At 40.4% G+C, this 11,439-nt stretch overlaps 1 long non-coding RNA gene across 3 annotated transcripts in view; it reads right to left on the bottom strand.

Moving 5' to 3' along the window:
* The window catches only part of LOC112412485 (uncharacterized), a 16,644-nt gene extending 7,838 nt beyond the window's left edge, over positions 1-8,806 (bottom strand). For all 3 annotated transcript variants that reach the window (XR_003005817.1, XR_003005815.1, XR_003005816.1), the window contains exons 1-2: positions 8,599-8,806; positions 5,997-6,130 (exon numbers count right to left, since the gene is read on the bottom strand). This is a non-coding gene — a long non-coding RNA (uncharacterized LOC112412485). The remainder of the gene's footprint in view (positions 1-5,996; positions 6,131-8,598) is intronic.
* Positions 8,807-11,439: the final 2,633 nt, after the last annotated feature.

Raw genomic sequence — 11,439 nt, 5'->3', positions numbered from 1 at the left:
GCCAAAGTCGCCAACCCGGCATCCCCGGTGCCAGCACAAGGCCACGAACCACAGGCGCCTAGGCACAAGCCCACGCAGCTCGCGGCCCTCCTTCTACCGCGCATGCGCCACCGCGTGGCGTGTCGAGATGACTGTCATCACGCAGGCGGATTCACGCGCTTGACTGGTAAAGAGGATTCTGATGCCTGCATTTTCCCTCCTTAGCCGGAGGCTGGTAGCACACGTCCATTAGTTCGTGTGTGTACCCTTCAGAATTCCAATCATACGGGACATGGAAAGTTGTCCGACTCTCCCAGTTTCTTGTGTGGTTCTTTCAGATATTTCCCAAGTGCTTACATTCACACTTGTATCTTGTATGTAAGTATCTGTACGTAACAGGTATCCTGTAGTTTACAGAAGAGCGGCACACTATACACATACTACATACATAGTCTACCATGTGTCTTGGAGAGTGACGCTGTTCTCTTTCTAAAATATAAACTTGGCTGGATTGCTCTGTTGCTTGAACATCTTCACTTAGCACAGAATACAGCCCAGGTTGTTAGCACAGCATTGAGATAGCACAATCGTGCCTCAGGGACTTTGCACATACTATTCCTTCTGCTTCAGAACACACCCTCCTACCCCATCTCCACTCTCCCAGAACACACCCTCCCACCCCATCTCCACTCTCCCACATATCCAATGGCTTGTCTCTCACTTCAAGGCTCTGCTCAATCGACACCTTAATAGAGGGGACTTCCCTGATCACCTACCACAATCCCTCACCTCTTCATCTTCTTTTGTTATTCTCCAAAGCATTTACCACCCCTTGACACTCCATATATTGACTTATTTATTCATCTCCCTCCCCCACGAGAATGTAAAGTACGTAAGGGCAAGAACTTTGTTCTCTTGCTACTTCCTACAACAGTGCCTTCAACTTAGCAGGTGTTATACAAATATTTGCTGAAAATGAATGTATGAATTCTTTGCCCTTTCACACTACCCTCTAGTCACACCAGAGGCTGCCCCTCCAGAGCACAAGTTCAAGCCCTGTGCCTTTTGTACCTGTTCCCAATACCTGGGCTGTCCTTTCCTCATTCCGGCAAAATCCTCTTCCTCCAAGCCCAGCTCAAACGCTGTCTCCTTCAGTCAGGCTCTCTCAAAATCCTCTTCCCCCAAGCCCAGCTCAAACGCTGTCTCCTCAGTCAGCCCTTCCTCAATTTCTCCTCTATATTCCTGATGCACTTGATTCTTTTATCATAATTAACCCACTTATAGTCACTATATGTTTATCTTCCTAGATAACTGTAAGTTGCTACTGAACAAAGACTTCTACTCACCTCTGTATCCCCGTGCCCTAACAATAAACCTATAAGTCTCTCGGTGTTCACTGAAACGATTTATTTTCTGAGTCTCTACCAATTCTAGGGAGTGGAAAGTATAGTCTCCTCCTCATTATCAGTGAGCCTGGCATCTGTGGGAGGGGCTTATGGCAGAGGAAGTCACCAATGGATCATAACTAAGGTCCTGAGACTGCCATGGCAGAGAGCATGGTGAAGTTAGCCCACTGCATGCAGACGACCCTCAGAGGAGTCAGCATATGCAATGGGCTACACTTGGTATAACATGTGAACAATCAAGGTTTACAAACGTGTTCTCATGCACTTGTAAGGATCTTCTAGCCCATGCGGAACAGACAGAACACACACAAAGGAGCCCGGAGGAAGTGAGTAGGCCGGCAGCTGCACCCTAACATCTTAAGAGGTAACATTTCTGTGACTACAGTATACACAAATCAGATCATTTGCCTCCTTTCTAGACACCCTGGTGATCACAGGACAGGCCAAGCCTCTCAAGTTTTAAAGCTAAAGTACAGGGAAGATCTGTGAATAGGGCTTAAGATATTTAAGAGCTAGTACCTGCATTAAGCAACCAGGTTATAGAATGAAAATTTATCTTGAACTTCCAGTCTCTCCCTCTCTCTCTCGCCTCCCAGCCCCTATCTTCCCACCTCCATCTCTATTCCCTCTCCCCTACTCCCTGTTTTAGGTATATACGTGCATCATTTTATATACACACGGAATATTTACTGTCTGTTAGATTTACTTAATAAAGTGCACACTCCTCAGGCTACGTTTAGAAAGAGGACAAAATGAACACGTTCTCATGGGCGTCAGTGGTGTTCCAAAGACAAAAGAGTCCTCAGTCTTAAAACATGGCAAACACCATGTTCCTTCTGATAGTTAGATGCTACAGAAAGGCAAGTGGATCCTTAAAATTCACACGCCATTAAGACCTACTATCAACAGAGTAGATCTTAAAGCGGAAACAAGAAAACACCAGCCTTTTAAGTTCTTCCTGTCTGAAGATGAGAATAAGAGGTGGTAGCATTCTTCCTCACGTGCACCCAAAGTGTAAAAGCAGCAAAAATATCTTAAACACATATGATGAGGAATCCACTCTTCTGGTCCACTCGGTTTTGTTTTGCCTCTAGGGATCTGTCTCACTCTGAACCTTTGCTTTTTGTTTTCTCTTTTATATACGCTAAGAACCTGAGAGTCTTAACCTTTTCTTCCACCTCTCAACCAATAAATAGGACAAAAGAACATTTTTATGTTTTTATGTATTTTCCATTCAAATTTTTAAAAAAGAGATAAGTAAGCTAGTTCAGTTCATATTTCTCACAAAAATCACTTTCCAAACTAAACTGTTTGTGGCCATAAACAGGAAAAACACCGTAGTCTATTAGCACCAGCTGACATTTCCACCTTCATGTTACCAAACACAACAGGCCTAATGTCAGAACTATTAAAAATGTTAAAAATCCCCAACCCCTCTCAAAAGGCATACCAAAGTTCAGGTAAAGGAAAACAAACAAACAAACAAACACGAAAACAACTCATCATTATCTTTACTTTCTTTCAGAAACCCATTAACAGCGCACTGGAAGTTAAAACGAGTGTCGTCACCTGGCACCTGATGCCCAATTGTACAAATTTTAAAATAAGGAATAGTTTCTGGTAAGTCCTATAAGGCAAAACCATGAAAATATGTATTATTTCCTTTTTAGGGAAAGAATAAAAAAATTAATTAGAGGAGGCAGAATATAAACCAGGAGAGCACATTAAACTTAGTATGTCAGTCATTCTGATAAGAGCCATTTTTTCCAAAGCTGCTTTAACCAGTAATTATCACTAGATTTTCATTAAAGCTGCAAAATGGACAGTTACTAGGCATGCAAAAGGAAAAGCAAATCTATGTGAATGAATGCACATGTAACTCAAAATGATATAAACAGTTCTACCTACATTTATGTTCTATCTTACATTTCAAGCGCCATAAAGCGGCTGTGATTTAAGTAGAATAGAGTCAGAAGAACTTGGATTCGAATTAGGAAATAGAGGCAATTTCAGGCATTGTTGAGAACTGGTATTCTTGGGGTGGGAGAAAGTAGACTATCCATAGAAGACAGAAAAGGATAAGTGAAAATTCTCTAGTTCTGAATTTAAATGGAAAGTAGCAGTATGAACCTATGACATATTTTAAAAATATTAAAAACAAACACATATTTCCTAGCTCTGACCACTGAAAAAGTCTAGAAACAACTGATGTCATGTCAAAAGGACTCAGGAGTCCCTGGGAAGCTCCAACTGGCCAAAGATAGGGCCTCAGTTAGAATGATAACTGTAACGGAGTCCACAGTGATATGAATAAATAAATTTTACAAAACTGGTCACCACTGGAGGATATTTGTGAATCAACTCACTATTTTGAAAACTGTTAAATAAAAGAAGAGAATCATGCCTCTACAACTGGGCAACCAAATAGCTGATGAGGGGAGTCTTCTCCTCAGAGAAATATACGCAGCTAATAAGTGAAGAAAAGAACAACAGAATTCACCATTTTTTGAAGCCTCAACTGAATTAATGGATGTAGGTATGAATCATCAGTGACTGCTAATATCACAGAAAAAGACAATTATCTATGTCTCCATGGAAGAACACATCATCACCTATGAAACTGTCTTGCCAAAACAAAACATGCAAGCTTCATTCTGATCAACTACCAATTTACAGGAAATAAAAGGATTGAAGAATACGTTACCAGCACATGGAATGTGATCATCAAAATACAGATGGGACAAATTACCTGGTTTCTTTAAAAATAAAATTCAAGGAGGAAATATAAGTGAGAGAGACATGGAGGGAGAACCTAGAGATTAAACAAGACTTCAGAGATCGAACAATCAACGGCAAAGGGTGGACCTTCTTCGGACCTAATTCAAACTTCTTAAAAACGATTTTTATGACATTTAGGAGACAAGCGCAAATTTGAGCACTCACTGGGTATTTAATATTAAAAAATGATATTAAGGAATAAAAGTCCTATATTTTAAATACACATTCCAAAAATATATAGGTGTAATTACATGTTGTCTCGGAGCTGCTTCAAGATAATATGGAATGGGGTGAAACAGGTGGGGGTATAGCTAAAACATGACAGCCATCAGTTGGTAAATATTAAAGCTGGATGAGTTCATGGGTATACAAGGAACACTCACAGTATTTTTATACTTTTGTACATGTTTAAAATTTGTGATAATCGCTTAAAGACAAGACAACACTGCAGAAAACAGTTTGGCAGTTTCTCAAAGGTTAAACGTAGAGCTACCGTATGATCCAACAACTCTGCTACTACCTACACTGCACATCGAAAAGAACTGAAAGCAGGGATTTGAGCAAATATTTGTACACCAACGATCACAGCAGCATGATTCACAATAGCTACAAGGTGGAAACAACCCAAGTGTCAATCACCCGATGAATAACAAAACATGGTATATACACACCAGTGGGATTCATTAAGCCAAAAGAGGAATGGCATTTCGTTACATGCTATAACACGGATGAACCTTGAAAACACTAGGTTTAGTGAAATAAGCCAGGCATAGAAGGATAAATATTGTAGATTCCACTTACACGAGGTACCTAGGATAGGCAAATTCATAGAGACAGAAAATAGAATAGAGGTTTCTAAGGGCCGCTGGGAGGGATAATGGGGTTGTCCCTGTTTGACGGTTACAGAGTTTTTGTTGAGGATGATGGAAAGGTTTTGGTTATAGACAGTGGTGATAGTCACACGACACTGTGACTGTACTTAATGCCACTGAACTGCATATTTATAAATGGTTAAAATAAGTATGATTTATGTATATTTTACCACAATGAAAAAAAGAGTAACAACTGAGTTGAAATTTCAATTCTTCCTTGTCCGAGAGTCAGTTTCATCGTCCGTAAAATTAGTAACTGTAGTTGTCTATCCTCTGAGCTTAGTGCAGAGCAAGCACTCAGTAGGAGGTATCAGTACTGCTTCCACTTCAACAGCAAAGGACTGTTGTGAAGATTCACAAAGTCAATGGATACGAAAGAACTTTCTAAATGGCAAACCGCTGTACAAATATGAACAAACATGAGGTGTTACTGTCTCCCAAGGCCATGGAACAGGTCAGAAGAAGGGTAATTCTTTTGCACTGGTATGTCCTACATGGGCCAAGAGAATATACGGGTTTCTCTACTATATCAGAAGGTATTAGGAAAAGAAAGCATAAAACTTAGAGAACAACTGTCTTTTACCCCGATGCTTAAACACGCTCAGGCAACTGCTTAACATAAGTGCCAAAGACATAACGGACATACCTTGCTTTCCTTTTAGGCTACTACTACTCTTAACTAAAAATTTACTGCATTTTCAAAATACAGAACATGGAGGCTTATAGCACTTCTTAAGCATATCTAGAGCCTACTGCCAAATACGATAGTTCAATTCATATCTTTAATCTCATTTTGAAACAGCAATTACAAATGTGTATTTAAGGAAACCACTAAGCTTCCCTTTTGGAACCCATGAAAGAAGGCCAGGATTCACCTTAGCATAAGATGATAACTAATGAACTACTAGGAATTATCAGAGTATCAGAAAGAAGGTGATTTTCAATTACGGGTTCCATTTACCTCTGGCTTATAATAGCAGTGAGTACATGTTAAGTCAATAATCAGCCCAAGTTCTTCGTTGTGTTCTTGGTGTTTTGTTAAAAAAGATCCAAGGGGGAGAAACATTCTTCTGGAGCAAGATTCTTTTCAAATCTCTGTCAGAAAGAATAAAATAAGAAAGAACATGCGTTTAAAATCCTTTATTATATTATCCATTTATTCAAACCCTGTGATGCTAACATATGAGCTTCAAAGTAAAGTCTCTTCCTCTGGAGTTTACAAGCGATATTACGATCCTTTCTTCCAGAGAGATTAGACGGCAGAAAATAAGCTCACTTCTATATAGTTATTTCTATCTTTGTTTATTTCATGTTGGTCTCCTAACCTGACTGTAAGCTCCCAGAAGGCAGGGACCACATCCATTTTGCCTACCGCTGTACTGCCAGCTCCAAGCAGAGTGCCTTGCAAATAGACACATACATAAATACTTCTTGAATATCTACCTATATGAAGGATGGCTTTCACTGCTAAATATTCTTTTATGTATTTGGCTTATTTATGTACTCTGTTCGATTGAGCTCTTTAGTTATTCAGGTGCCAGCAACACACTTTTCGTTTTAAATTAGTAGACTAGTTTTAGAGCAGTTTGAGAGTCACAGCAAAACTGAGCAAGAAGTACACAGTTCCCACTTATACCCTCTCTCCTTCATCCCACACAGCCTTCCCCATTTTCAACATGCCATACCAGTGTGCTTCCTTTGTGAGAATTCATGAACCAACACTGACACATCATTATCAGTCAAAGTCCATAGTTTATTGCATTCATGGTACAAGTAACTGACTATTTCTTTATTTCTAGTATAGTCATCCCCAGACATTTACATACAGAGATACATATTACTTTCTTATAAATACTTTATTCCTTATTTAGAGTTAGGGCATTCCATTCGTTTTTTTTTTTTTTAATTAAGTTCAAAACTAGGTTGTATTTATCTTTGAATTCCATTTCTGGACAGTAAAGGACGTATTAAAAAGTATTTGCCATAAAAAGGGAAAATGGAGTACGACGGGGTTGAGAGCCAGGGCTCTAATATGGTGAATTCAGATTTCTCGAAGAATACGGTATTAAGTTTCGCTCACCTTTTTGTAAAGGAACTTTGACAGCAAAGAAACGAGTCCCAGGCATCCGCTGTCCAACTGGGAGACAGTCTTTCCATCTATTAATGTATTTTTGTTACGCAAATTTTATGTTAGGCTGTCTCCCTGCATAGGATGAATGGGCCTTGAAAATGGAAATCATATCCCTCTATGGTAGGTCCCTCTTCTTTCTGCTTTGCATTTTGCTGCTCCACTTATTCAACCCCACCTAGTAATAACCTATACTTCCCTTGTTCCTGTTCTCCCATCTGGAAAACAGATAAAAGGCAACAAAACAATGCAATGGTCTCAATAAATCAGGGATATCTAAAACCAGAGATGGCCAGAACTTCTGTATCCCTGATAATACCTAGCCCGGTGTTGACTACTAAGGCATCATTAATACATGCATGTTGACTGAAATAGTTTGAACTCAATTCCTCCCCTTCATAGTTTAGTTTTAGTCCTCATACAAAACCTGATAATAAAATTCCTTAATGCTAGGAATGACAGTGAAAAATAATATCTGAACTGACTTCTGTAAGATGAGTTAGAACTAAGGTTAATTCAGTGTATCTGAAGCACAGAAAGTGAGGGCAATAGTGGCACAAGATGGGGCTAGAGAAGCAGAGAGGATTCTAGACCACGCAGAGTCTTAAAGGCCAACAGTTTGTTTTCTATTCTCAAAACAATGCTTTTGAGCGATGTCTATGAGCAATGTTCCAACCTGCTTTTAAGGTTTCTTGTGTGCAGAATGGATTGGAAGGAAACAAGAAATATGGACACTACTTAGGACCTAATCGCAACACACAGGCAAGTTCAGTACTAGGATGTTGAGGAAGAGGTGATAGATTCAGAAGAAATTCAGGAGATAAACTGAAGCGGGCTTAATGGGGTATGAGATAGAGGAAAGTAAGTTCTTAGGGAATTAGAGCGTTTACTGCACACATGAGCAAAGTCTCACAATTAATCATCTGAACGTACAGAGCTAGATCTCTCAAATGACACCGGTTAGGAAGCAACAGTACGCCCTTTATCATTCCAAGAGACAACACCAACCAACTGTCTCGATAGAAAATTCGGCAGTACCCGTGCGTTTCTTCACTCAAACTTAGTTCCAGGTCCTCTTACTCACATTTTCTGTGCCAAAACAACACAGCTTGAGGAATTGAAGGGGATTCCATGTTGGTAATTAAGAAGTGTCCCCAACACTGACAGTCCCATCTTAAAAAGCAGTCCCTCTGCATTTTACCCGAGGAGTAATGGCCAGAGCCTCCCTTTTAAAACGATGGGGAGAAATCAGAACATCACACACTGTCCCCTTCAGCTACTGTGAACTGAACCGCGAGACGACCAATACCCCCTAGCACAGCGCAGACGGGGCAGCCCACGGGGGCAACAGTCACAGGAGACAGAACAGGAGACGAAGCCCAGGCCCAGGGGCTCTGGGCTCCACCGGCAACGCCCAGGGCCCAAGGCGTATTACCTTTCCGGGATGTGCTTTCCGCCCTTCCTCCTGGCCGACGAACGTCCAGAAAAGCCGCGACGCTGACCCCGGCGCCCACGGGCATGATGCCACTGGCTCATGTGACCTCCAAAGTGCCGCCCACCCAACGCCAAGAGTGCCAAAGTCACCAGCCCGACGCCCCCGATGCCAGCACAAGGCCCCGAAACACAAGCGCCTAGGCACAAGCCCACGCAGCTCGCGCACCTCCTTCTACTGCGCATGCGCCACCGCCCGCCCAGATGACTTCCACACGCCGAGCCGCTTCATTCGTAAAGAGGAGTCTGACGTCTGCAATTCCCTCCTTAGCCGGAAGATGATAGCAGAGGTCCATTAGTTCGTGGTGTGTGCACCCTTCAGAACTCCAATCACATGGGACATGGAAAGCTGTCCCACTCTCCCAGTTATCTTGTGTGGTTCTTTCAGATATTTCCCAAGTGCTTTACATTCACACTTGTTGTATCCTGTATGTAAGTATTTCTACGTAATGGAGATCCTGTATTTTATACAAGAGCTGCATACTAGACATAGTCTACAATCTGTCTTGGATCGTGAGTTTCCCAGTCAATTTTTGCGTACATCCATCCCATTCTCTTTAAGAGCTGCGTCACATTACATAATTTACACGGCCAGTCCGATATTGATGGACTTTTAGTTGTTTTCAGTTTGGGGGTATTTTGTTTGTTTGTTTGTTTGTTTTTTTTGTCCTCTGTTATAGATAGGCTGCAATGTGAACCACTTTATACATGTGTATAGCTATATATAAATTTCTAGACATAGAATTTCTGGAATGAAAGAGATGCAAACTTAAAATATTGAAAGGTTTTCAATCAATCTAATCTGCCTAATCAACCTTCAAAAATACTCTATCAACTTACACTCCACTCACAGTGAAACATTTATTGGGTTTCTATTATGTGCCTGGTATCATGCTGCAGGTTGACAGTATGGATTTACATTTTAGACAGTTGCAAAAAATGCCTGAGAGAGGTAATAGTGGAGCTCAAGTAGAACATTTCCTCACAGTATCAGGCATAGGGATCTGTAACTGTTAGAAAAATTGTGAATCCTGCCCGAAATGGAACAGCAAAGAACAGAATGTACTACAGTAGGTCTGAGGGTATAATAGCATAGTAAATTCCATTGTTATTTATAATAAAAAATGTTTTTTTAGTTTTACCTTTTAGTTTCTAATTTCTTTTGTTTTAACATCTTTATTGGAGTATAATTGCTTTACAACGGTGTGTTGGTTTCTGCTTTATAACAAAGTGAATCAGTTATATATATACATATGTTCCCATATCTCTTCCCTCTTGCATCTCCCTCTCTCCCACCCTCCATATCACACCGTTTTAGGTAGTCACAAACCACTTAGCTGAACTGCCTGTGCTATACGGCTTCTTCCCAGTAGCTGTTTTACGTTTGGTAGTGTATATATGTCCATGACACTCTCTCACTTTGTCACACCTTATCCTTCCCCCTCCCCATATTCTCAAGTCTATGCTCTAGTAGGTATGTGTCTTTATTCCTGTCTTACCCCTAGGTTCTTCATGACCTTTTCTTTTTTTCTCTTAGATTCCATATATATGTTTTAGCATATGATATTTGTCTTTCTTTTTTTGACTTACTTCACTCTGTATGACAGACTCTTGGTCCATCCACCACACTACAAATAACTCACTTTCGTTTCTTTTTATGGCTGAGTAATATTCCATTGTATATATGTGCCACATCTTCCTTATCCATTCATCTGTTGATGGACACTTCTGTTGCTTCCATGTCCTGGCTATTGTAAATAGAGCTTCAATGAACATTTTGGTACATGACTCTTTTTGAATTATGGGTTTCTCAGGGTATGTGCCCAGTAGTGGGATTGCTGGGTCGTATGGTCTTTCTATTTGTAGTTTTTTAAGGAACCTCCATACTGTTCTCCATAGTGGCTGTATCAATTTACATTCCCACCAACAGTGCAAGAGGGTTCCCTTTTCTCCACACCCTCTCCAGCATTTATTGTTTGTAGATATTTTGATGATGGCCATTCTGACCAGTGTGAGATGATATCTCATTGTAGTTTTGATTTGCATTTTTCTAATGATTAATGATGTTGAGCATTCTTTCATGTGTTTATTGGCAATCTGTATATCTTCTTTGGAGAAATGTCTATTTAGCTCTTCTGCCCATTTTTGGATTGCGTTGTTTGTTTTTTTGCTATTGAGCTGATTGAGTTGTTTATTGTAGGAGGTGGGTCAAAAAGGATCTTGCTGTGATTTATGTCATAGAGTGTTCTGCCTATGTTTTCCTCTGCGACTTTGATAGTGTCTGGCCTTACATTTACGTCTTTAATCCATTTTAAGCCTATTTTTGTGTATGGTGTTCGGGAGTGTTCTAATTTCATACTTTTACGTGTACCTGTCCAGTTTTCCCAGCACCAATTATTGAAGAGGCTGTCCTTTCTCCTCAGTATATTCTTGCCTCCTTTATCAAATGTAAATTGACCATATGTGCGTGGGTTTATCTCTGGGCTTTCTATCCTGTTCCATTGATCTATGTTTCTGTTTTTGTGCCAGTACCATAGTGTCTTGATTACTGTGGCTTTGTAATATAGTCTGAAGTCAGGAAGCCTGATTCCTCAAGCCTCATTTTTCGTTCTCAAGATTGCTTTGGCTATTCTGGGTCTTTTGTGTTTCCATACAAATTGTGAAATTTTTTGTTCTAGTTCTGTGAAAAATGCCAGTGGTAGTTTGACAGGGATTGCATTGAATCTGTAGATTGCTTTGGGTAGTAGAGTCATTTTCACAATGTTGATTCTTCCCATCCAAGAAC

This window comes from Neophocaena asiaeorientalis, unplaced genomic scaffold (assembly GCF_003031525.2).
Source record: "Neophocaena asiaeorientalis asiaeorientalis breed wild unplaced genomic scaffold, Neophocaena_asiaeorientalis_V1.1 scaffold296, whole genome shotgun sequence".
Taxonomy (NCBI): Eukaryota; Metazoa; Chordata; class Mammalia; order Artiodactyla; family Phocoenidae; genus Neophocaena; species Neophocaena asiaeorientalis.
Note: the sequence above shows the minus strand (reverse complement) of the source record. Positions and strands in the feature narration are given on the sequence as shown.